This window comes from Bos grunniens, chromosome 2 (assembly GCF_055505025.1).
Source record: "Bos grunniens cultivar Pamir isolate PY7600 chromosome 2, Bosgru_T2T1.0, whole genome shotgun sequence".
NCBI classification, from domain to species: domain Eukaryota; kingdom Metazoa; phylum Chordata; class Mammalia; order Artiodactyla; family Bovidae; genus Bos; species Bos grunniens.
The window spans coordinates 115,751,415-115,778,849 of NC_141166.1; the positions used below are offsets into that span (position 1 = coordinate 115,751,415).

Here is a 27,435-nt window from a genome sequence, read left to right on the forward strand (position 1 = left end):
GTGGTTCTTACCTACGTACAAGAGCTCAGCCATGTATATATACACACACAGGCACATTCCAGAGGAGTGGAGGTATCATTTTAGACCCATCTGGTCCTGATTTTATCACATATGTCTCACTATTCACCCAACGAGGAAGAGAGGGCTTTGACATCTGTCAGTTTATCCAACACTTTTCATTGATTTGAGCATTTGGGTATGAAGTCATTTTTGGTTTTTCCTGGTCTCCAAATGGGAACTGCGCAACTGGAACACTTCTCCTCTGCACTGAGATTGTCAATAGCACCACTTTAAATAATCCTTTCGATCCCTTGCCACCGTCCAAAACATTCGTCTGCACTCCATTACTCAGAATGAAAATGGAGTCTGCAATGTGATATCCCAGGAAACAGCCAGGTATGTGACTAAAAATTTTCCCCTAAAATTCAATTCGGCTGATGGTACTATTAGGGATCCTGTTCCTCTCATTCTCATCTGGTAGTTTATTTCCTTTTTGCTGGTGCATTCTTAAATTACCAAAGTACTGTATGATATAGGATTTCTCACCACTCTCTAGCAGGTTTATTTCACGACCCTGGCATGGGTTACTTCCCATCCTGTTTTATTTTTCTCACTTTCGCTGCCTCGTCCTTAATATAATTTCTTAAATTCTCTGGAAAAATTTCTATACCAAGTATATTTATCCAGTTTCCATGAACGGAAATTTATTCTGTAAAGAGGAAAAACTACACCCCAGGTATCTTTGAAAACTGTCTATTTATAAACCACTGAAAAGACATTTTACTATAAATAAAATATTTAATAATTTGGACTAATGAGGGATAGCCTAGTCTATTTTATGAAATATTTAAAAATAAATATCCTATAGAATAAAAACTAATGTACTCAATAAATGACAGAGGCTTACAAATTACTGGAAGTAGGAATGCTTACAGACTTATGCTGATAAATAGACAGTAATGTCTTTTAATTAGCATACTAATAGCTTTTTGAATAGCTTTTTGCTTCTACAATACCAGGGACAGCGTGCCTTCCTAAATGAGGTTGATATGTAAGCCACTTTTGTTATTTGTTTTACAGATCCTTTCTCTTTCTTTAAATGTAAGATAAACTAGGAAGACTTCTGCCTCCAGTTTTGTAAATGTTGAGTCCCTGGAGTCCAAATCATGAAGCTCAACTAGCATATAAGAAAGTGATGGTTTTGAGCAGTTATCTGACTTAGGGGCTTCCCAGGTGGTGCTAGTGGTAAAGAACCCGCCAGCCAATGCAGCGGATGTAAGAGACTTGGGTTTGATCCCTGGGTCCGAAAGATCCCCTAGAGGAGGGCATGGCAACCCACTCCAGTATTCTTGCCTGGAGAATCCCATGGACAAAGGAGCCTAGTGGGCTACAGTCCATAGGGTTAACCGCCAAGAGTTGGACACAACTGAAGCAACTTAGCATGCACGCACACATGCAGTCTGACAGATTTTTTGGTCTAAGTAGCAATTCCTACTCTGATTTTCCCTCACAAGAGCTATATTAATATCCACAAAATAATTCACCATTACTTCCCATGTGCTTGTGCTTAGTCGCTCAGTAGTATCTGATTCATTGCAACCCCACTTTGCAACCGCATGGACTGCAGCCCACCAGGCTCCTCCGTCCACGGGGATTCTCCAGGCAAAAACACTGGAGTGGGGTGCCATGCCCTTCACCAGGGGATCTTCCCAACCCAGGGATCGAACCTGGGTTTCCTGCATTGCAGGCAGATTCTTTACTGTCTGAGCCACTAGGGAAGCCGAAGAATACTGGAGTGGGTAGCCTATCCCTTCTCCAGACAATCTTCCTGACCCAGGAATCGAACTGGGGTTTCCTGCATTGCAGGCAGATTCTTTACCAACTGAGCTACCAGGGAAGCCCCACCTCTCACAGTTTAATTGCAAAAATTGTAGAAAAGAAAAATCTTGAATTCATTAAAACTAGGCACAAAGAAAATGACAGAAAATGGCTGGTAAACAGCATGGCTTAGAGGCCCAATATCTGGAGGCAGATGGAATTGACACTGATCGGTCTAGTGGGTTGGCCTGGTGAGCCTGCATGTTCCCCCTCACTCCAGCAGACCCTTATTTCAGATGCTCGGCCTGGTCACGGTCTGCTTTGGTTCTCATGCATGTGACTCCCTATGAGGCTAAACCTTTTATATTGGGTAATCCCAAACCCAGCCCTCTTCTTTTCTGCCCTTTCCTTTCAGCTAGAAGCACTTCAGCCTTTGTCTCAAGCTGTATATGGGGGCCTTCTGCCAAAGTGTTTCAAAGCATCTTTATCACTGGGATCCAGGCTGAGTCTGAGTCCTTGGACCAAGCTGTAGGATTTGAGCCCAAGCAGAAGAAGGACTTCAATGAATAACCCAGCACAAATAAAATGGTACTCACAAGTGAGGTACACTGTCCTTGATGCACTAAAACTTAGGCATACTTCCACATTTAGCTAAAGTGAAGAATAATGGTTAGTCCATAAATTTATTACTGTGGTTCAGCTGTGAGCACATATGCAGGTATTTCATTAGTAAAAATGTGTCAGAAGTACAGGTTAAAATGAACTTGACATTTGAGATCAAGAGAAGAAAAGGAAAATATCCTGAAATCCCCAGAGCCCTCTCTTTTCTCATCTAAGCTCCTCTTCATTAGCTACAAGTGGATTTTCCAGATTGTGGATTTTGGGACAAATTCCTTCTGTGATTCCCTCTGTTACTCAGCTCAGACTAATTTGGATGTGCCTGAGCAAAACACAATTAGGTAGGAGAAGCTGCCAAAAAACTAAAAAGAAAGAAAAAGAAAAAAAGTGTAGCCTAGGATATCTTTAGAGTTAGTGTGCATATTTATCTTCAGAAACTCTATGTTCGTTTTCTAGGTAAATATCCATGGCTATTTCCAAAACCATTCCTAGGATTATATATCTATGTGAATTTGAAAACTTTTCAAAGATTCCTGGCTACCTGAGAATGGATGTTCAGAAAGTGGGGGTTTTATTTAGATCCCAATATTTCATATGTGGTGTTCTTGGTATGGGGACTATACTTGAATCAGTCAGTAAGTTTGCCTTCTAATTCTGAACTCAATGAAAAGAGATCCAAGAAACAGGACACTTGGGGTAGCCGAAAAGAAAGGGAACAAAAAGGATTTTAATGACTCACGTAACCATGATGGTGTGATCACTCACCTAGAACCAGACATTCTGGAATGCAAAGTCAAGTGAGCCTTAGGAAGCATCACTACAAACAAAGCTAGTGGAGGTGATGGTATACCAGTTGAGCTATTTCAAATCCTAAAAGATGATACTCTTAAAGTGCTACACTCAATATGCCAGCAAATTTGGAAAATTCAGCAGTGGCCACAGGACTGGAAAAGGTCAGTTTTCATTCCAATCCCAAACAAAGGCAATGCCAAAGAATGCTCAAACTATAAATTGCTTTGGGTAGTATACTCATTTTCACTATATTGATTCTTCCAATCCATGAACATGGTATATTTCTCCATCTATTAGTGTCCTCTTTGATTTCTTTCACCAGTGTTTTATAGTTTTCTATATATAGGTCTTTAGTTTCTTTAGGTAGATATATTCCTAAGTATTTTATTCTTTCCGTTGCAATGGTGAATGGAATTGTTTCCTTAATTTCTCTTTCTGTTTTCTCATTATTAGTGTATAGGAATGCAAGGGATTTCTGTGTGTTGATTTTATATCCTGCAGATCTAAACGTAAGACCAGAAACTATAAAACTCCTAGAGGAGAACATAGGCAAAACACTCTCCGACATACATCACAGCAGGATCCTCTATGACCCACCTCCCAGAATATTGGAAATAAAAGCAAAAATAAACAAATGGGACCTAATTAACCTTAAAAGCTTCTGCACATCAAAGGAAACTATTAGCAAGGTGAAAAGACAGCCTTCAGAATGGGAGAAAATAATAGCAAATGAAGCAACCGACAAACAACTAATCTCAAAAATATACAAGCAACTCCTACAGCTCAACTCCAGAAAAATAAACGACCCAATCAAAAAATGGGCCAAAGAACTAAATAGACATTTCTCCAAAAAAGACATACAGATGGCTAACAAACACATGAAAAGATGCTCAACATCACTCATTATCAGAGAAATGCAAATCAAAACCACTATGAGGTACCATTTCACACCAGTCAGAATGGCTGCGATCCAAAAGTCTACAAATAATAAATGCTGGAGAGGGTGTGGAGAAAAGGGAACCCTCTTACACTGTTGGTGGGAATGCAAACTAGTACAGCCACTATGGAGAACAGTGTGGAGATTCCTTAAAAAACTGGAAATAGAACTGCCTTATGATCCAGCAACCCCACTGCTGGGCATACACACTGAGGAAACCAGAAGGGAAAGAGACACGTGTACCCCAATGTTCATCGCAGCACTGTTTATAATAGCCAAGACATGGAAGCAACCTAGATGTCCATCAGCAGATGAATGGATAAGAAAGCTGTGGTACGTATACACAATGGAGTATTACTCAGCCATTAAAAAGAATACATTTGAATCAGTTCTAATGAGGTGGATGAAACTGGAGCCTATTATACAGAGTGAAGTAAGCCAGAAGGAAAAACATAAATACAGTATACTAAAGTATATATATGGAATTTAGAAAGATGGTAACAATAACCCGGTGTACGAGACAGCAAAAGAGACACTGATGTATAGAACAGTCTTATGGACTCTGTGGGAGAGGGAGAGGGTGGGAAGATTTGGGAGAATGGCAATGAAACATGTAAAATATCATGTAGGAAACGAGTTGCCAGTCCAGGTTCGATGCATGATGCTGGATGCTTGGGGCTGGTGCACTGGGACGGCCCAGAGGGATGGTATGGGGAGGGAGGAGGGAGGAGGGTTCGGGATGGGGAACACATGTATACCTGTGGCGGATTCATTTTGATATTTGGCAAAACTAATACAATTATGTAAAGTTTAAAAATAAAATAAAATTGGAAGAATAAAAAAAAAAAAAAAAAAAAAAAGAATGCTCAAACTACTGAACAATTGCAATCATCTCACATACTACCAAAGTAATGCTCAAAATTCTCTAAACTAGCAGTAGGTGAACTGAGAACTTCCAGATATTCAGGATGGATTTAGAAAAGGCAGAGGAACCAGAGATCAGATTGCTAACATCTGTTAGATCATAGAAAAAGCAAGAGAATCCCAGAAAAATACCTGCTTCTGCTTCATTGACTACGCTGAAGCCTTTGACTGTGTGTACCACAACAAACTGTGGAAAATTCAAGAGATGGAATACCAAACCACTTTACCTGCCTCCTGAGAAATCTGTGTGCTCATCAAGAAGCAACAGTTAAAACGGACATGGAACAATGGACTGGTTCCAAATCGGGAAAGGAGTACATCAAGGCTGTATATTGTCACCCTGCTTATTTAACTTACATGCAGAGTACATCATGTGAAATGCCGGGCTGGATGAAGCACAAGCTAGAATCAAGATTGCCAGGAGAAATATCAATAACCTCAGATATGCAGATGACACCACCCTTATGGCAGAAAGTGAAGAGGAACTAAAGAGCCTCCTGACAAAAATGAAAGAGGAGAATGAAAAAGCTGGCTTAAAACTCAACGTTCAATAAACTAAGATCATGCATCCAGTCCCACCATTTCATGGCAAATAGATGGGGAAACAATGGAAACAGTAACAGACTTTATTTTCTTGGGCTCCAAAATCACTGCATGCAGCCATGAAATTAAAAGATGCTTGCTCTTTGGAAGAAAACCTATGACCACCTTGACATCATATTAAAAAGCAGAGACATCACTTTGCTAACAAAGGTCCATATAGTCAAAGTTATAGTTTTTCCAGTGGTCATGTATGGATGGAAGAGTTGGACTATAAAGAAAGCTGAGCCCCGAAGAATGGATGCTTTTGAATTGTGGTATTGGAGAAGACTCGAAAATCCCTTGGACTGCAGAGAGATCAAACCAGTCAATCCTAAAGGAAATCAATTCTGAATATTCACTGGAAGGACTGATGCTAAAGCTGAAGCTTCAATACTTTGGCCACCTGACGTGAAGAACTGACTCATTGGAAAAGACCCTGATGCTGGGAAAGATCGAAGACAGGAGGAAAACAGGATGACAGAGGATGAGATGGTTGGATGGCATCACTGACTCAATGGATATGAGTTTGAGCAAGCTCCAGGAGTTGGTGAAGGACAGGGAATCCTGGCGTGCTGTAGTCCATGGGGTTGCAAAGAGTCGGACATGACTGAGTGACAGAACAACAACAAGAAAGTAGCCACGAGCTAAGCATTTTTTATACCTTATTTTAATGAATCCCACTTCCTTGCCCTCTTCAATCCTGCCACCATCACACCTCACCCCATTATACAGATAGAATACCAGGGCTTAGACACAGTAAGTAGCAGATGAGTGAGTGATAAAGCCTGGATTTGGGGCTCCTACAGCTCCATGAGGTCATGGAGCTTGCTGGTTAACCTTTTGAGGTCTAGATTTCCAATAACAGATTAATGGCAGACTGGAAAGACATTTCAGACACTGTGCCACAAAACACTTCTTAGAAGATGTTTCCTACTCCATTTTTTTCCAGATTCTTGAACACAACCATTAAGCACACCTAATTTGCATGTGATTACATATGATACCTATGAGAAAGAGACTAAATACGCTTGGTGACCAAATCAAGATTATAGAAAACACTGATGGGCTGGAGGGATGGACTGAATTGGATAAGATATTACTCTAAGGAGATAAATGTCAAAGTCTGCATATAGTGTTTTAAAAAATGGTGCAATAATATGTGAGGGAGACAAAATTTAAAAAGCAACAACTACAGAAAAACTTTTAGTCAACAGTGGAATCATAACAAGTTCATAGGCTCACATGGTAATGTACACAGGATTCTAAGCTCTATAAACGATGTGCGAGATCTACAATAAAGGTGGTAATCATTCTATTGCAACCTGTATTGATCAGATTATGAGGTTAAGAGAACACTTTATTTGTTCAATAAATATTTATTGAATGCCATCCAGGTGCCAGGTACAGTGCTGGGCCTTGGGGATCTGGTGGAGAACAAAACAGACGCAGTCCCCATGATCATGAAGTTTAATAGTCCAGCAAATGCAGGCAAACTGAAGGATGCTCACAGAATGGAAAAAATTTAAAACCATGTTTTAGAGAACAATAAAAGGAATGGAAGATTTTTAGCTTTGAGAAAAGTCTTCTCTTGAGGAGCTTTTGAAAAGTTCATGGGGGAAAATGGAATCATGTTTCATAACAGATTATTTAATATTCCAAATATGTTCTTGCTCTCTCTGTGAAAGGATTGTACATCCCCAGCCCTGAAAAGTTGACCATATGACTTTTGAAGCTCTCGCTCCTGGGAGAATTGTAGGTGTCCACCCACTCTGGCCTCTGCACCACATGACATGCTTTGGCCAGTGAAATGTAAGCAGAGGTTCCTTTTACCAAGCATGTGTTACCTTAGTCAAAACCAGAAGTAAGGTTAAGTTCACTAGTAAATCCAACAGAAGCTTTGGAGGCAGCATTCAGATCATTACTATTTCTCAAAATTAGGTGGCCCACCTATCATTAACACATATTAGTGTTGCCAATTTCACTCTAACTGTAGGTTTGACTCAACTTGTTCAGATCAATTTTATTGATATATAAGGACACCTACAATGTATCACAGGCAGTTTTGGTTAAAAATTTAGTGATCGGACTGGAAATGAAAAATTGATGCTTGGCTTTATTACTTATGCTGTTTACTCTACTCTTGCACAGTAATCTGCTTCTACTTAAGTGTCCAGCATTAGGAAATAAGTTATCATTGGTGACCTCTAAGTGAAATTGAAAAGATGTCAGATAATTTGGTGGTTTGTACACAAAAAATAAGGAGGATAAAGTGCCTACTTTCCTTCATTCTGCTCTTTAGTAGGTACTTTGGAAACTCATTTGTTTATTTCTTGCAATTAAGAACTTCTGCTTCTAAAAGGGACTAGAGAGTGAACTACAACTAGGCTTTGCTTTCTGGGGATATGTCCTGCTAGCTGCTCTCTTTCATTTATTCTGAATTCTTACAGACAAATTTAAATTAAGAAACACTGTTATGACCACTTGAGCAGTTGTCCTTCTCTTTATCACAGGAGACTATCTAAGCCATGCCTGCTGCATTGGAGAGGAGTCTCAACTCCAAATCTGCACACCTGCCACTATGACAAAGGGTAATAAGGTACCCTTTTTTTTTACATTTCACTAGCTAAAACTTTGAGTATAAGAAGCAAACATCTCATGCTTATTTTGAAAGCACACTCAAAGGAAATTAAGATACCAAAAAATATGACCTCATATTTTACAATCCTGATAGAGAGATGAAAGAAACATAAAATATGTTTTTTTAAAGTCAAAAATAAAATATTTTGATAATAGAGAAAATAGTTTACTGGTACTAATTTTGAATGAATTTCACTAAAAATAATCAGATTCATGTTTGGAGGGCGAAGTGTTAATAATAAAAGGGTAGTGATGAAGAACTACATGGTAAAGATGAGTTCTAAATGAGGATTTTAGAAGGAAAAAAGAGTTAATTCCCAGAAGACAGACCATGAGTGTGTGTGTGTGTGCACATGCTGAAGTTGTTCATTTGTTTCTGTTTTCAACCCTGTGGACCATGGCCCACCAGGCTCCTCTGTCCATGGGATTCTCCAGGCAAGAATACTGGAGTGGGTCCTGCTTGCCAACTCACCATGCAGATCTTGGGATTTGTCAGCCTCCCTTGTGGCTCAGCTGGTAAAGAATCTGCCTGCAATGTGGGAGACCTGGGTTCAATCTCTGGGTTGGGGAGATCCCCTGGAGAAGGGAAAAGGTACCCACTCCAATATTCTGGCCTAGAGAATTCCATGGGGTATAGTCCATGGGGTTGCAAAGAGCTGGACAAGACTGAGCAACTTTCACTTTCAGTTTCATAATCATGTGAGCCAATTCCTTATAATAAATCTCTTTATACACACACACACAGGTAGAGAGATAAATATCTATAGGTATAGTTATCCTATTTTCTGTTTCCTTGGAGAATCCTAATACAGTCCCATTCCTTGTCTTAAACTGTTTTTGTTGTTGTTTAGTCACTAAGTCTTTTTTCAACTTCATGGACTGTAGCCCACCAGCCTCCTCTCTGTCCATAAAGTCTTTTATGTTATTTAGCCTTTCTTTATGTTGTCATCTTGCCTTTTCACCTCTCGGGAGGTCTGAGATTAAGAGGACTTCAACATCTACAGCCCTTTACTGGAGTTACTAGAAGCCTGACCATGGAAGGCAGCAGGGTTATCAGATACGGTTATGCAGATCATGTCCTGCACAAGCTCCCATCTAAGAGAACAAGTACGGCAAAAATCCAGCACCAGACCCACCAGCCAAGTGTGATCCTGGAACAAGGCTATAGAGGTCTGGAGAAGAGACAAGGTTTCTAATTCCCAGAAGTACTAAATGGACTGGTGGAGATCCTAGACAGCATTTCTGGAAGATCCAAGCCTAGGCTGTGTGCACATCCCAGAATAATACAGATTGCCTGCTCTGCCCACCACTGGGCAGGACTTAACTAGCTCTGCCTTAAAACAGCCAGAGCTAAAGTCTCAGGAATTGCCATAAAGATTCCATCAAATGCTCTAAAAGTAAGCGTTCATTCAGTTGACTTGGAATGAGGACAGTACACATTATACCAAAGATCAAATTCCCATAATTTCAATGTTTAAAAGTATGTCACTTGGGGTTCTTAACTGCAAGCACCGGAGCCCAGCTCCAACAGATTACACAGAAAGGAATTTATTAAGTAGCTCACAGAATCATTGGAAAATCATACTCAGAAAACAGGTAGGAAAGATGTGTGTCCAGTAAGAGCCTGGACAAGAACTCAAATGACATAGAACCAGCCCAGCAAAGAACTCCTGCCACAGTCATTAACCACTGGCTGCCTCACCTTCCCCAGCCATCACCCACACTTGCCCTACAGTGATTTTGCCACCACTCCTGCCTCCCTGCACCACCAGGCATGGATGCTAAATCTCAGGCACAGGCACCTAATGGGCTATGACCTAGGGAGCCTGAGGAAGAGTGTCGAGTACTAACAACCTCTCAGGGGGAGGTGGGCTCTGTTTCCTGCCTTGCCTCCTAAGGTGGGGACTCCTCAAACACAAGAATGGGATTCAGACTTGGGAAGTCAAAAAATAAAAACGTTCACTCTGTGATCATACACGTACATATTTTGAGCATCAGTTGTGTATAAGAAACAAATTAGTATGTATGGAATAGAAGATTGTGTTCATTTATCTCAACTTCAGTTAAACTCTTCAGTGGAGAGTGGGAGAGCCTGCAGTAAATATAAATGCTCTCAGCAACCTAACTTCAGGCAAGAACCTAACACACCCAGCATTTTGTGAAGTCAGCTGAGAGGCACTGAATCAGGGCAAGTTAATACACAGGGAAATAGGTGAATTCTCTAGTGGGAAAACAAAGGCAGCCAAAGTCTCCTTCATTCTTACAGGTTCTATGCGACTAGGACCTGCATTGATAACAATTCAAAGCAATCACAAGTGCATATTTAGCAAACTGCTTCAAAAACACAGATGTTTTTTCCTGTCATAAACCTCACAGGCTTCCTTATGATGAAGCTAGTGAGCACTTTTGAACGAAAGGAAAGAGCACAGATTGCCTCACTATTTTCCCTTTAGAACCCATACCAATCAATGCCCACAACAGTTTTTTTAAGTCTTAATGATTTATACTTTCTATCTTGAAGTCTATTCTCACAAATCTAGAAGAAACTGTTATGGCTCCTAGCTACTTTATAGATTGCTAACTGCTAGATGGAGCCCTCTATAGAGATCTGTTAACTGAATATGTAAGTAAATAATAATATCTCAATAGTGATGTGTAGATAATACAGGTGAAAAGATTTGGAATTCTTAAGAAGAAAATTGAAAGCAAGAGTATTAAAGAATAGTTTTCTCAACTAAATCAAGAATAGTAAAAAAATATCATGACTTACAATTTTATTTTTGTTTTAAAGGAATCATATATATAATGAATAATATAGAAGATATATCTATATATATAACATCTTATTTTTCAAAATCAGGAGATGACGTGTCATTTTAAGCCCCATGTTCATTCTGGGGCAGTAGGTGAAGGCCTGGGTCTTGGGCTCCACCTCTTTTTCACATTACTGAGGTGAACTATTAAAAAGTGTTAAAATCCTGATGAACTAAACCAACCCCAGACAGAGGGTCCTCAGAGACCTTTCATGCTCCTTTCCTTTCTTCCTTTTCTGCTCCTGGTGTCCCCTCTCCCAGTTTTTGTGGCCTTTGACCCATTCCCGTGATGCCTCGGTCTCAATTAATCTCCATAACCTCTATTTTCTAATTCCTGCTGTTTTTACCATTTTTCTGTGTTCTGATTTTCATTCTGAAAAGCCTTCATACACAAAAGATATGAGTTGGAGCAAAAGGCAACTGACAATATATCACCTCTGCCTCATTTTCCTAAGGGCACTGCTCAGAGATAAGACAAGCTTGCTTGTCAGGGTAAATCAGATCTGGCATGAAGAAGACTTGAAGATGAATTCATCTGGAGCAGTGTCTCAAAGTACTGCCCTCCATGGGAAGAGGATCCCAGAGATTGTGAACCCAGAGGGAAGCCTCCAGTGTTTGATAGATCAGAACCTTCTGGGCAATTCTAAGATAATGAGCCCTCTGCCCTAAGGATAGGGCCAAGAAGAAGTCCTATGGACCTGCTAGTTTACTTGGTAATTGGTCTACACTTCTCAGAGTGGGGTCATTTATCTGTATGTTATAGACCAATGACAGGTAAGTACAGAATAGCAATCACTGAAAAAATATTGCAGCAATTTGATAAGGTCTGCCAAATCCAGTAATAAAAAAAAGTGATGTTTTTATTTTGCATGTCATTTTTTCCCAATGATTCACTCTTACTGTATTTTATACAATGTGGATCTATAAAGTAATGGAAATTATTTTTTAAAGGGTCCTTCACCACAAATGAAGGGTCCTTCACTACACATTGTCACATGTATGGATGTGAGAGTTGGACTATAAAGAAAGCTGAGCACCCAAGAATTGATGCTTTTGAACTGTGGTGTTGGGGAAGACTTTGAGAGTCCCTTGGACAACAAGGAGATCCAACCAGTCCATCCTAAAGGAAATCAGTCCTGAATATTCATTGGAAGGACTGATGCTGAAGCTGAAGCTCCAATACTTTGGCCACCTGATGTGAAGAACTAACTCACTGGAAAAGACCCTTATCCTAGGAAAGACTGAAGGCAGGAGGAGAAGGGGATGAGGATAAGATGGTTGAGTGGCATCACTGACTTAATGGACATGAGTTTGAGCAAGCTCTGGGAGTTGGTGATGGACGGGGAGGCTTGGCATGCTGTATTCCATGGGGTTGCAAAGAGTCGGACACGACTGAGTGACTGAACTGAACTGAACCACTACCTGTTACCAAGCAGTTTTGTTGGCAGGAGAAAGGGGGTTATCAATGTAGAGGTCAAATAAAGTTACTGTCATCACCCAGCTGAATAAGAAGTATTCTGAGCTGAGCAGAATTTCCTAAAGAATGTTTCCATCAATAGATGAATGAATAAAGCAGATATATAATGGATTGTTACTCATCTATAAAAAAGAATGAAATCTTGTCATTTGCAGCAAAATGGATAGACCTGGAGGGTATTATGCTACTTTAATTAAGTCAAACGGAGAAAAATTCCATATGATTTCACTTATATATGGAGTCTAAAAAAACAAAACAAATGAACAAGCAAAATAAAACAGAAACAAAATAGATACAGAAAACAAACTGGTTGTTGCCAGAGGGAAGGGAGGTGGAAGGATAGACAAAGTAGGTGAAGGGAATTAGAGGTACAAATTTACAGCCCTAAAATTAATGTCATGAGGATATAATGTACACACAGGGACTATAGTCAGTAATATTGTAACAACTTTGTATAGTGAGGAATGGTAACTAGTTTTATTGCTGCAGTCATTTTATAATGTATAAAAATATCGAATCACTACATTATATACCTGAAACTAATTTAGTATTGTATGCAAATTATAACTCAATAATATTAGGAAGGGATAAAGAAAAAAAGTCTCAGTCTTCCCTTATAGTAAGTTGCATTGAAGGGTTATGTCTTGTTATTTGCAAACTCTGCTTCTTTGGTGCTGATTTTCCACTTTCTATTCAGCTAAGAACAGTCCTCGTTGTCCCTTGGTACAATTAGAGAAAGCAACCTATCCCATGCAGTATGGCCAAGAATCACGAGCTTAAGAAAAGCGGTTATAAAATAAGACCATTTCACAGATATTTCTGGCATTTGTATACATTTTTCTCCATCTCGAATCTGTTCAAGAGAAAATGATACTCCGATCAACTCTCACACAACAAAAAATTCCATCCCAGAAATGTGTTCAGAACTAGCAGAATAAACTTAATTTTTTTTCTTGGACTGAGTGAGATTTAACAATTCTAACAGCTATTATATCAGGTTATATTAGATTTTTGTAGTAATCCAATGGGACTCTCTAGAGGGTGTGATTTGAGGAAAAGAACAGACAGACAAACTATTGCAAAATGTCTTCCCCTTCCCCCAACTACCCTAATACATGAAATTCGACCATTAAAATATTGCTTTTTGCCTTTGTTTGCTCAGGCTGCCATAATAAAATACATAGATGGGTGGCTTACACAACAGAAATTTATTTCTCACAGTTCTGGTGACTGGAAAGTCTAAGATTAAGATGCCAGAAAGATGAGTTTCTGAGTGAGGACCCTGGACAATTAGAATAAACACTGTGCCTATGTCTGTCTCCGTGGTTACATAGTGAGTTCCTAAAGTTTTCATACCAAGTGAGTTTTCATTCCTCATGGCATTTTGCATAGAGAAACTGCTCCCATCGAGTTCTTAGCAGCACCAGGAAAATGGGTTCAGGCTCTGACAGAAAATCCACTATGCTCAGCTTAAAGTAGAAGTAAACTGCTGCCTAGAAAGATTTTAGAAGCAAGAACATGCTTAAGATATCCCCCTTTGTGCATTGTTCCTAGGTTTCTTTCATTTACAAAATTAAGCTATCTGTCTTCAAGAGTAAAGCATATGTCTTAATGACTCCAAAAACAGTATTTGCAGATAGATTGAGGACCCATGATGAAGTGGAGGGTGTATTTATAGAATTCTCTCCCCAAGTAGGTGTGATTAGAAATGAGGAGATGGGGGCTGCGGTGGAGGATCACCCAGCAACAGAAAGAACAGCACAACAAATCCTGCTCTCAGCTTTCCACAGGATTAGTTAAATAGGCTTTATTGTTTTGGCTAAGAGAGGTCAATTAATCACCCAAAGTGTTACCTGACAGTAATTAACAATCAGTAGCGACAAAGTATCAGTAAGCGTTCAGAACAACAAAGGATTTTGTTTTGTTGGATTGTTTGGTTTATTTGTGTTCTCTTTCCATAGGGCATGGAAAAAGGAGCCACAGACATGTCATTTTTCCTTTTATGGCTTCATTAGTGATTTTCAGCATCAAGGAAGGGTGAGAAAAACAAAAGTGTGGAAGCTCACCAGAGCCGGCCCCCAAGTAAGCAGTACAGTCCCACTCCCTCTTGCGGTATCATCTCTTAACACAGCACTCAGATGCCTCAGACAAACCTTGTCGAGAAAGGAGAACAAAGGTAGGTAGCTTGGGTGAGTCTTCTGCCTGAATCAGGACTAATAAATCCCAAACCTAATGAGGGCTAAAAAGGAAGGATTGCTAAACTGAATTCTGATTCTAGGTTACAGAAAAATTAACACTAGTGTTAGAAATTTCCTTAAATGTTTCCCCAGCCCTCAAATATACAAAAACAAACCAACAAAAAGAATAAATTCTTTTATTTAATCCAAGTTTGGGCATTAATATTTCTGTCACAAGCATGAAGAGATTTTGTAGTGTATAGATCTTCCCCAGACGGAACTCAACAGTTTTTCTGGAAGGCTGTTTTACGTGGGTCTTTTCTACACCCCACACACCTCTCACCCACACTCTCTGCAAGACAAAGTTTGTGTCTGGCTTCAGGCAGGGCCCTTGTTGCTAAGTCTTTGTGGAAACCCATGCACCTGGTGAAGAACGACCATGCTGAGACCTCAGATGGTTTCCATGGAAGGTTCCTCTGGTGGCACCAACCAAGTGCTCCAGCCTGACTGCACCAGGGCTGGGTTTTTATGTATCTGGCTCTACTCCACAGGTCCGTAAGGTCTGCCTCTAGCCTCAAAATTCTGTCTACTGTGTCAGTAAACTGTTTGCCTTGGACGCCTTTTTTGAGGAGGCTCACATTGAGGTAGGAGATAGATGGGCCCCAGGCTGAACAGCTGCAACCAGTCCCCTGCTGATGCTCTGAGGCAAGATGCTAGCAGGAGCATCAGGCCGTGACTAGGTGGAAGACAAAGCAACTAGATTTTCCTCATTCTAGTGGTCAAGGGGATGTCCCAGCCCAACACAGGTGCAGAAAGGGTTCTCACTCAGGGAAGGGAGCAAAGGCAGGAGGAGCCGCCAGCCTATGCCATGCCCTTCCAATCCCTAGACACCTCCACACTAGAATGTGTCTTGGCTGAGACATGTGTGCACATCCACCAGGAAGAACCCTGAGTCAGGCCAAATATGGGCACAAACAAGATGACCGGCCCTCAATTTTCCAGGAAGAAGTCAGCTCTGGTCTTCTCTGCTCATTAGAAGCGCCACCAATGTCTAGTCATGCCATTCAGCTTTGTACTTCTCCTTAACAACAACCAACAGAGTTTTTGATCAGAAATTCTTAAAGACCTTAAAAATAAGATTGGGAAGAACTGAGCACTCATAGAGTAAATAAAATCATAAGCATAAAATCAAACATATTTTAAAAACCCATAAATAAAATCAATATGCTATTACACAACTCCTGGGATAAACTTAACCATGAATTCATGTAGCACCAGCTACAAATAATGTGTAAATTAAACTACAGTGTGTTTCTATGGTTACCTTCCTACCCCATATCACTACAAAGTGGGGGAATCCCTTACCCAGCAGTTGCTAACAAAAATATCTTAATCTTTCCTAGAATTACTGCTTTTTAAATGATTCCATGTTATCAACTGACCAAACCAATAGTTCAAGAAACTAAGATATGCTTTCTGCCCCTCCACCTGGACCACTAGCCCTCTGGAGAAAGTTGTACAACTCCACAGACTGGTCTCACATAAACTCTTTTTCTTCAACACCTTCTAGGTCTTAAAAGGTACCTACTTCATACCCATTTGAGTAGATATTATAAAGCTGCAATAACAACAATGGAAAAAAAAAACAGATTTTGGTGAGAATGGTTAGAAAGAGGAACCCTTGTGCATTGCCAGTAGGAATATAAAATGATGCAGCTACTGTAAAAAAGCTATGGTACTTCTTCAAAAAATGAAGCATAGAATTATCATATGTTTCAACAGTTTCACTTCTGGTTATTCACTCAAAAGAATAGGAAGCAACTTGAATGTTAATGTTGACAGCAGCATTATTCATGATAGTCAAAAGGTACAAGCAAGCCAAGTGTCCATCAATGTATGAATGGATGCATAGAATGCATTATATACATACAAAGGAGTGTTATTCAGCCTTAAAAAGGAAATTCTGATACATGCTACAATACAGATGAACCTTGAGGACATTATGCTAAGTGAAATAAACCACACATGAAGGGATAAATACTGTATGATTCCATTTATATGTGGTTCCAAGAGTAGTCCAATTCATTAAACAGAAAGGAGATTGGTGGTTATCAGGGGCTGAGGGAAGAGGGGATGTGCATTGTGCTCAGTCGTAACTGACTCTTTGTGACCCCACGGACCACAGTCCCCCAGACTTCTCTGTCCATGGTAATTTTCCAAGCAAGAACACTGCAGTGGGTTGCCATTTCCTCCTCTAGGGGATCTTCCCAACCCAGGGATCAAACTCACGCCTCCTGTACTGGCAGATGGATTCTTTACCACTTGAGTCTCCTGGGAAGCCTGAAGAGGTAATACAGAGTTACTATTTAACCAGTACAGAGCTTCAGTTGGGGAAAATGAAATAGTTCTGGAGACAGATAGCACTGATGGTTCTACAACAACATGAATATATTTAATGCCACTTAACTGTATACTTAAAAATTATTAAGATGGCAAACTTTATATATGTATGTGTGTATGTTCCAACTCTCTGTGATCCCATGGACTGTAGCCCACAAGGCTCCTCTGTCCGTTGAATTTTTCAGGCAAGAATACTGGAGTGGCTTGCCATTTCTTCCTCCAAGGGATCTTCCTTACCCAGGAATCGAACCCAGGTCTCTTGCGTCCCTGCATTGACAGGCAGATTCTTTACCACTTGAGTCACCTGGGAAGCCCTACATCTATTTTTCACAATAAAAAAATATTTTAGAAAGTCCTTTATATTTACCTACTCAAATTTTTTAAAAAAGGCAAGAGAGAAATTAGAAGTTCAACCTTAAGGATGTTATAATAAAAATTTATAAGCAAAGGAGTGCCATGAAAAGCTTTGTGCTTTAGATAGGAATGGATTTCACAGGGAGAGGAATTTGGAGAACAGTGAGGAAACTGCGTAAATCGGGAGCGAAGGCCTACACGAGGGCCAAAGCAATGAAAATGGAGTCAGGTTGTTTTTTTTTTTTAAGTCCGGAGCTATTAGGGAACAGAATCTAAAGAATTACAGGTATTTTTCTCTTTGTCTTCTCACTGTTAACCCAGAGCACAGCAAAGGCAGGTGCTCAGTGAACACTTACTGGGAGGGTGGATGGACAGAAAGACAGGGGCTGTCAGTGTACAAGAGGAGCTGAACGGTGACACAAACAAGTGGCCATAGGACCACAGGATGAAGCTGAGTTCAAATGACCCCTCCCAGCATCTCTGCAGTGACGTCAAGTGTGGTCCTGGGAGGGAGCTGCAGAAATGGAGGATGGATGTCAGTGGTTGGAGTCGTGAAGGCAGGGAATGAGTAAGGAAGGCAGCAGCTGTGAAGCCTGGCTTCATCACCTAGGGGGTTTTTAACACTGGACACCCAAGCCCTATCCCCTGAAAGGCTGACAGGCCAGGACACTGTTATTTTTTTGCTATTTTTAATTGTAAAAAATATAAAACGTGAAACTTTTCACTTTAGCCATTTTAAACGCACAGTTCAGTGGTGTTAAGCACATTTACGTTGTTGAGCAACCATCGTGACCTTCCATCTCCAGAATGTCTTCCTTTTCCCCAGCTGAGCTCGGGACTCATTCCACACTAACTCCACATTTCCCCCTACTCCCAGCCCCTGGCAACTTCCATTCTACTCTCTGTTTCCATGACTTTGATTCCTTTAGGTACCTCATTCTAGGTACCTCAACACTGGCACTGTTTTAACGTTTCCTTGATGATTCTAACACTCAGCCACTGTTGAGAACTATGGCGTTAGGATGCTGCCTGGGCTTCCCCGGTGGCTCCGACGGTAAAGAATCTGCCTGCAATGCGGGAGACCCGGGCTCGATCCCCGGGTCAGGAAGATCCCCTGAAGAAGGAAATGGCTACCCAATCCAGTATTCTTGCCTGGAAAATTCCATGGACAGAGGAGCCTGCTGGGCTATACAGTTCATGGGGTAGCAAAGAGTAGGACACGACTGAAGCGACAGAGCACGTATGCATGGTACTGCTTGTTTCAACCATGTAAACAATGACGATCCCCAGGGCCATGCTATTCCTTAGGGAGAGGAAGAAGATATGAAGCAGGTAGTGTTCAGTACATGTGCTGTCTGGTGTGGGAAGAGGGGGAACTAGATAATGAGTGAAGGGCAGCAACTGAAGTAGACAATGGCAACTCATTCCAGTATTCTTACCTAGAAAATTCCATGGACTGAGGAGCCTGGGGGCTACAGTCCAGGGGGTCACAAAGAGTCTGACATGGCTAAGCACACATGCACACATACACACACTCACAAGCACAAAGAACAGCAAGAATCTCGCAGGAGCCAGATTTTTACACAAGGCTCAGGGGTATTGGGCTGGAAGCTGGACATGCAGTAGAGATTTATATCCAGGGATAACTGCAAAGTCCAGCCTTGTCTGTTATATCAGTGGTTCATTCATCAACGTATATTTATTGACTACCTACCATGTGCTAAACAACACTCTAGGCATAAATTTCCCATTCATGGGGTTTATATTCTGTCAGGGAGTCAGACAACAACCATGCAAATAAATAGATAATAAAGAATTTTAGGTGGTAAAATCAAAGAGTAATGAAGTAGAGAGTGAATTGGGGTTGTCAAAAAGGCTTCTCTGAGGACATGACCCACAAGGTGAAGGTTGAACAGTGAAACAGGCTGTCAAGTACAGAGGTCCTGAGGCAGAAACAAGCGGGCTGTGCTCACAGGATGAAAAAGAAACCCGGGCAGCTGGCACCTAGGGAGTCAGAGACTGAGTCATGAACTGAGGTAGTCAAGAACTGGATTGAGGTTTTGGAGGCCAATATGAGGAATTTGGGATCTGTTGTCCATGAAGTAAGATGCTATTGAAAGGTGACAAAGATTAAACAAGCTGTTCTAAGGAGAAGGAATAGGAGGCAAGGGTGGAGGCAGAGAGACTGGGGTGGTAATAGTAGAAGTTAGCAGAAGCCCAGAGATGATGTGGTGATTTACGTTAGGCTTGGGGTGGGGGGGTGGGGTGGGCAATGGTGAGAAGTGGCGGAAGCAAGATTTCCCTCAGAGGTAAAGCCAATATAGGATTTTTGGGAAAGAGGAATCCCTTCGAGATTTTGGCCAGACATCTTGATGGATGATGGTACCATTTACAGAAAGAAGAGGAGGTGTGGGGAGGATCAAGAATTCTATTGGGGGTAAGCTATGTTTAAGAATGTTAGACATCCAAGTGGAAATGTTGAGGAAGTTGTGGGATACACAAGTACAAAGCTCAGGGGGGACGTCAGGTCTAAAGGTACAGACCTGAGAATGTGCTCGAGAATCATCTGGAGATCTGTTTAAAATGGTGATTCCCAGGCCTTGCCCCTGGTGACAATAGGTCTGGGTGGGTGGGATTTGCACTTCTAATTGGCTCCCCAGATAACTCGATAAAATCCTACCCTCTGCATTCTACTTCCTCTGGCTGACCCTAATCCACTAAGTTGTTCTTTAGTTACTTAATATATATTTTTCACCTTATTCAGATAGTTTTAATTTTTTACATGAAAATGTAATATTACATTATGTGTTAATTTAATCCTGTTATCAATAACATAATGAAATATTATATCACATTTATTATATACTTATTTATTATATGATAATATTTCTGTCTTAGTTTGTCTAGGCTGCTATAACAAAATACCATACTAGGTGGCTTAAACAACAAACATTTCTTCCTCACAGTTCTGGAGGCTGGGAAGTCCAGGATGAAGGCACTGGTAGACTCGGTGTCTGGTAAGGACCTGAATGCTAGTTCACAAAGTTGCATTCTCATTGTGGTCTCACATGGCAGAACATGCAAGGCAGCTGTCTAGGATCTCTTTTGTAAGGGCATCAATCCCAGTGATGAGGGCTCCACCCTCATGACCGAATCATCTCCCCAAGCCCCCTACCTCCAAATACCATCACAGTGGAGGTTAGATTTCCACACATGAATCTGAAGGAGACACAAACATTTAGCCTATGTCAGTAGTCATATACTAATACAATATATTGGTTATATAATATTGTTTTAATTAATGATATGTGTTATATATAAAAATATATTTCCCATATTTTTCTATCTTATTCACAAAAATATTAAAGATATGAAATGCCTTTTAAGCAAGTAAGTTTACCTTCAGAATTTCTTCAACTGTCCAACTTCTAACTTGAAAGAAAGAGAGGATGGATTGGAAGGAGAGGGAGAGGGAGAGAAGGAGGAGGGAGAAGGGAGAAGGGGGATCTTGGTTGCATTGAAATGAATTATTTTTACAAACTCATATATTTCCCTAATAAGCAAACCTTTTTCTACTTCTAAGAGCTCACACACCTCGTGAGAAACTGTTCCAAAATTAGGCAGGGGATCAGCAGTCTTGGTCTTCTGTGTCAGAATTCTTTTTTGAAATCACGTCAGAACTATCCTCCAACCCTCTGACACCTCTGCCATCCTCCAAGACTTTTCAACCATGGCTGACCAGTTCTCTCACCCCTACCTCACACACACAAATTATTTTCCCCTCGGTACTCTGTAGTCATCACCTGGGCCTGAACACCTCAATCCCTGAGTTTATCTGAGAGCCGCACACTGGCCGCATTCTTCCAGGGCCTCGCTGTCTGAAGCACATTCCTTTTGAAGGAAACTCAGAAGCACACAGAACACACCTCTGTTTGCTCTGGGACAGGGCTTCCTACTCAACAGCGGGCTCATTCTTTTATTCTTTTTGCTCCCACTGCCAAAAAGATTTCTTTCTGTCATTCTTTCTGAGTTCTTTTTGTTAGGGGGCGGGGTGGCTATATTTGATTTCACTGGGCTCTGATTTGCTTTGGGTTGTTTTTGCAACTCCCAGCTCCATCCCCAGCTTCAGCCCTCCTGACACCATGCTTCCCGAGTCACACATCTTCATATGCGTCTCTGGCTTGGCACCCCTCTTTCCACATGGCACACACATTTTTAATGTATCCTCTACCTTCCAGGCACCTACACATGCTAATTATCACCAAAGCAGATGTTTTAAAATATCCCTATTCCAGGGCGAACATTCATAAACCATTATAGGATAGTTGATGGATCCAGGTTTCCACATATGCCAGCCTGGTCAGGGAGCCTCTGTGAGGCTGTTAGCATCATTCCACAGCCTTTGTCACTATTTAGGTTACTGCTCAGGTGAGGTCAGGGGAGATATGACTCAGGTCCAGGACTACTGACCTCAATATCTCCCCAAGGCTGGTTTAATGGTTAAGATAAAAGGAATTCTGGAAACAACAGTTCCGGGAGATTTTGCAGTAGAATAAATGATGGTGGTGAGCAGAGACATGCACTTGTCATTAAAAGTGGCATGTTTATGGGGTGCTGACACAGTTTATGGGGTGCATGGCTTCGAGTACCAGCCAGACCCATGCTTTTCCTAATGTTTTCAGCCTTTCCCCAAAGGTTTGGACAACACAGCTGTGATGAAGCTGCCAGGGGAATTCCTCCAGTTGGGAGTTGTTTTTATATTTAACCACTGGTCCCTTTCCCAGCCAGCACTCCCAGCACGAGAGGGAATTCTCTTTAGATGTGACCCAGGGAGTAGGACCTTCACATCACATAACTCTAAAGAGGGGCCTCATTCACATTGTGTTCCACATGGGTGTCCCACTGGGCACTGGTCCCACTAACTAGAGTAAGGGTGGCACGTCCTGGAGTTGTCCTGCCCCTGGTTCCTGCCCCCTGCCCGTCTCTTATTCTCCTTCCAATTATCCCATAAGCACAGATCAGTCAGCTACTGAGCTTATAAGCACTTTACCCCAGAGAGTGACACATTATAACACAGGTCCTGTAAGGTGGCTGCAACAATGATTTGCATGGAAATAGTATTTTACAACCCACTGGGTACACCTGGTCCCTGCCACACATCTCAAAAAATTCCTGGCTGGGACCATAGAGCAGGCACAACTGCCCTATTTTATCAAGGGAGGTCCAGCAATTCTGGTTGGACCAGAATTAGTCCAAGGTTAACTCAAGGTTAATGTTCCATGGTCTTGGGCTTGACTATCTCCTTCTCTGCCCAGTGCTCTTTGCACCCTATCCCCTTCTGCCAAGTTTGGCCTAGCTGACTGCAAAATCCTAAGTGCCATTTCTAGATCTAACCTGCTGAATCCCTGCCTTCTGCAATTTCCTCAATGATGTTTCAGTCCTTTAATTTAGACCTTGGCTTTTTATTAACAAGGAAATTCATAACTTCACCAGCCGAGCTTCCTTAGTGCCTGTATTATTTAAGACCTCTTGGACTCTATGTAACATAAATGCAGTCTAGCCAGCTTTTCTACGAAAGGGGTGATTCAGGATATCTCATCTTGTTCAAAGTATAGAATGCAACTGGATCTCAAATATAAGCTGGAAAAATTGGTCTCTGCTCTTTCTGTGAATATGTTTTATTCTTCTTCGAAATAGATTGCTTTTCTCAATCTCTCAGTCTTCATGCTGAAGCACAGCCACCAAGACCTTCAGAGATTTATCTACTGAAAATGCAGGTGCTTCAAGAAAGATCCATCTGTTTCCTGTGTGTCAATGCCAACTCTCCTTAGGAAGTGAGTACATGGCCTAGCTTTGGTGAAGTGTCCACTGCGCAGATCTGTTCCAGCTAGACTGGACAAGTTATGCTGCACAAGTGTAACCCCATAGCAGGCCCCAGAAAATAGGGAGTAGGAAGTATGGGAGGTAAACAGGAGGACTTCACAAGGTCCCCTGATCAGAAGTGCTCCTAACTAAGCTCCTTACTGGAGTGTTCCAGCTGGATCCATCTGTACCAGGCCTGCATCCCTGGGCAGAGCTTTATCCAGTTCCTACTCCGGGTTCTGATCTGGGCCCTCTTGCTTGCCCACTTGACGCTTTCCTCTCATTTCTCCCTGTGATGAGTGAACTCAACATTCTTCCTAGCCAAGCACTCAGACCACAGGCAGAAGGACACCATGTTCACCTCCATGTCCGCAGGCCCACCCTCACTCTGGCTTTCACGCTGAGCCACTTGGCCAGCCCTCAGCAAGTTCCGTGCAGCCTGGCCCAACAGGAAGGAGACTGTGGAAGCTACTCCAGCCCCCTAAACTGTGCTGCCCAGGCAACCAAAAGTCAATGTTTCTCATCCTGCCTTCAGTCCATCCTTCTCTCCTTGGCTTCTTCTTTCTCACTTTTCAGAAACTGTATGTTAAGAAAATTTCAAAAATTTCAATTTTAGTCAACCCTTCCAAATAGATAATGAAGTTAATCTGAAAGAGTAAATGCTTAGGACACCTGGGAAATTTTTGAAAATAAGATATAATAAGAGGGGAATTTGTCCTACCAGATTCAAATAAATTTTAAAGGAACTATAACTAAAACAACACGGTATTGGTATGGATAGAATGGAACAGAGAATGTAGAAACAAATCTATGAATATATGGATGTTTAGTGACTGTTAAGTATAGCATTTAAATTTAGCAAAGAGGGCTGACTCATTAAATAGTGTAAAAGCTATTACTAACCATTTGAAGAGAAACAATAGGTTCCATTCTTATGTATTTTATTCTTATAAAATAATGATTTATTATAATTTTCAACATATTTTAAAAACCACATAATTACTAGAAGTAAATATAGGAGAGCATGCTTATCATCTTAAGATGGAATATACCTTTCTTATCAGGACATAAAGGTAAAAAGTCATAAAGGACAAGATTGACAGATTTTATAAAAAAAAATATAAAATGTCTATATGTTAGAGCACACTATAAATAGGATTGAGAAATAAATAAAACACTTAGACAATTATTTCCAGCTTCTATCATGAATATATTATATAATGAGAAGCTATGATTTAATAAGGAAAAAAGGAAAACTCTGATAGAAAATAGTAAAAGATATGAATAAAGAATAATGAAAAGAAAAAATGTATATCTATATGAAAAGATTATTCATATCATTATTAATCTAAGTAACAGCAAATTAAAACAATGCAATAGTTTTATCTGCACACCTAGCAAAGAGCAAAGGAAGAGCTTAAACTTAAATGAAAGGCCTAATCCCCATGTTGGAGTATGGAAAACCATCACTTCCATAGATTACTGGTAAAACTAGAAGCAAACACACAGTTTTAAAACAACTTTCTAACCTATATGAATATATATAAATCTGATAATAACTGTAAATATTTTAATTTCACTTTTAGGAATTTATCCTGCAGAAATACTCTCATTAGCATCTAAAGGTACATGGACCAAGCTGTTCTTAGAAAAATTACTTGTAAGAGCAAAAAATTGAAGGCCATTTCAATACTCACCAGAAAGGGAACAGTGAATAAATTATGATCCAACTATGCTATGAAATGCCAGAAAAAGAGTTAAAAATGATTGAGACAGATGTGTATTCACTTCCCCAGAGAAGTATCCATGGTATATTATTAAATTAAAAGACAATCATAAAACAGCATGTATAATGCTATTACATTTATGTAAAATAACAACATATTTGGGTATTACTAGGAAAGAGCCTGAAATGATATACATCAAGCTGTTAACAGTGGTTATATTTAGCGAGTGAAATTATGTATTTATACATCTCTATTATTTGAATGTTACAAGATAAGCTTATATTCTGTCTCGATTCAGAAAAGTATTTTCTTTTAAATCCATTAGGCAAGTCCCCCTGTCTCTGGCTAAGGTCCACCAGGTCACCTGTCAGAGTCTTAAATTCATTGATACAGGTATGACATCATCTTTCAGCAGGTTACATCTGGGGCATCCTTCAAATCTGCCAGATTCTGCAAAGATGCAAAAACAGCCATTGCACTCAGCCAATCCTTGAAGTGGACTTGAAAGAATTGCACTGTGAAGAGCAAGACCAAACGACCAAGTTTTGAATGGAATAACAACAAGGCATCTTTTCTGCTTGAGTTCAGAAATTGCTAAAAAACAGTGTGTGTGTATATTCTAAGCAAACCTAAGAAGATCTGTCTTCCTCTATCCTTAAAAGTCAAAGAGAGACTTCACAGGCCAAGAATCTTGTCTCAAGCATCTGAACTAGTATCTCAGGCCTGGGTCAAAAGGCAAATATTAACAGACTGATAGTTAGCATCCTTTCAAAGGTTTTTCAAGTAATGGCAAATCATTAGAAGGAGAACATGTTAAAAACATTCAGACAGAATCTCCCTCGAATCGGAGGTGGCGGTAGGAGAGTTGGGATGAAGACTAAAATCTCACCCTTTATTCCCCACCCCCACATTTGATTTTGTCATCAGCTGTTCCTTATTAGTGTGGATTCTCTTTTTTTCAGAGGAGATTTATCTAATTTAATTGCAAAACATGCAAGATGGGCCATCCATCCTGCCCCACTGCCCACATAAACAATACGGAAGGGTGGGCGGTTTCCTCTGGCTTCACCTCTGGGAGAGCTCTTCCACTTTCAAATTAAAGGAATTACAGGGTAAATATGGTAACCACAATTAAGATATTTTTAGAAACCTAAAGTCCTCTGGAAAACATGACACTAATACAGGTATTATGATGGAAGTTAGGAATTATGGTCATTAGAAGCTTCGCAGTTTATGTACCTCATAAATCTAATCGCTTCACACATTCTGTGATGCCGTTGCTACATTTATTGCAGACATCTATGATGACAGACAGTACCTTTGAGAAGGTCCAGATAAACAAAATCTTTTACATACTCCAGTTTCTTGGTGTCTAATGGATTCACATCATGGTGAGAAAAAGGCTTCATTAAAGGAACGGCACCAGATGCTGAGAAGCCGATTTACCACGGAGATTTGATCTGAGTTATCTGCTCCTGTTTAACGGCAACGGTGATGCTCCACTCCTGGAATCCTGAGCACAGAGCGGACAGGGAGGGGGCCACAGGGTGTCAAAATGCAGGGAAAGAGATGGGGAAGCTGACAACTCTGTAGATATAAAACTTCCTCTGACAACTCAGAAACCATCTGGAAGAAATGGTATATATTAAAGGCTGACGGTGTACATTATGTGTCCAGGATCCTCAGGAAACCCCATTGTTATTCAGAAGGTATCTCAGGGAGGAATGAATTATACAAAGTGACCCCCAAATCCTCCTCCCCCTGATATAGCTATACCTGAGTGATCTTGAGGAGGATCAGAATGAGGCAGGGAGTTATAACCCCCAGATCACCAGAACAGAAATGAAGCAATTTGAGTACAGTGCTGACCTTTGGATGTTCCTTGAAATCAGATGCCACCCTTACTGTTGAAATCCTAATCTCAAAGATTAAAATTGATTCTTAAGAGTATTACTGAGCAGTAGTAGGTAGCAAATTAAGAACATTTTAAAGGCCATAGGCTCCCTTTGATTTTTTTTTCCAACAAGAGTGTTAATGCAAAAATATTACCACAGTGGCTAAAATATAATCAATGATTTTCACTGCATCCCACCCCCAAGCACCCTCCAGAAAAACCCACTAGATTATCTAGATTATCTGTAGACAAAGATCATAACTTCTTCTTAGATTCTTCATAGCCCCTAATAGCCACTCCCCATAGCAGACACTCAATAAATGTAAGTAATGGAGAAAGCTGGATGGGGAATGTACCGGACAAGGAGTTCCCTGCAGTGCCCTGTGACCACTTTGACAATCAGGCTCAGATGTTTCAGTGTGT

The 27,435-nt window shown here is 40.7% G+C and overlaps 1 long non-coding RNA gene across 5 annotated transcripts in view; it reads right to left on the bottom strand.

The window, feature by feature from the left end:
* The window catches only part of LOC147378590 (uncharacterized), a 333,236-nt gene that overhangs the window by 214,137 nt on the left and 91,664 nt on the right, over positions 1-27,435 (bottom strand). The window contains exons 3-4 of one of the 5 annotated variants that reach the window (XR_015147958.1): positions 26,437-26,631; positions 25,175-25,633 (exon numbers count right to left, since the gene is read on the bottom strand). The exons of the other annotated variants lie outside the window; for them this stretch is intronic. This is a non-coding gene — a long non-coding RNA (uncharacterized LOC147378590). Of the gene's footprint in view, positions 1-25,174; positions 25,634-26,436; positions 26,632-27,435 lie in introns of those variants that run through there. 5 annotated transcript variants of the gene reach the window in all.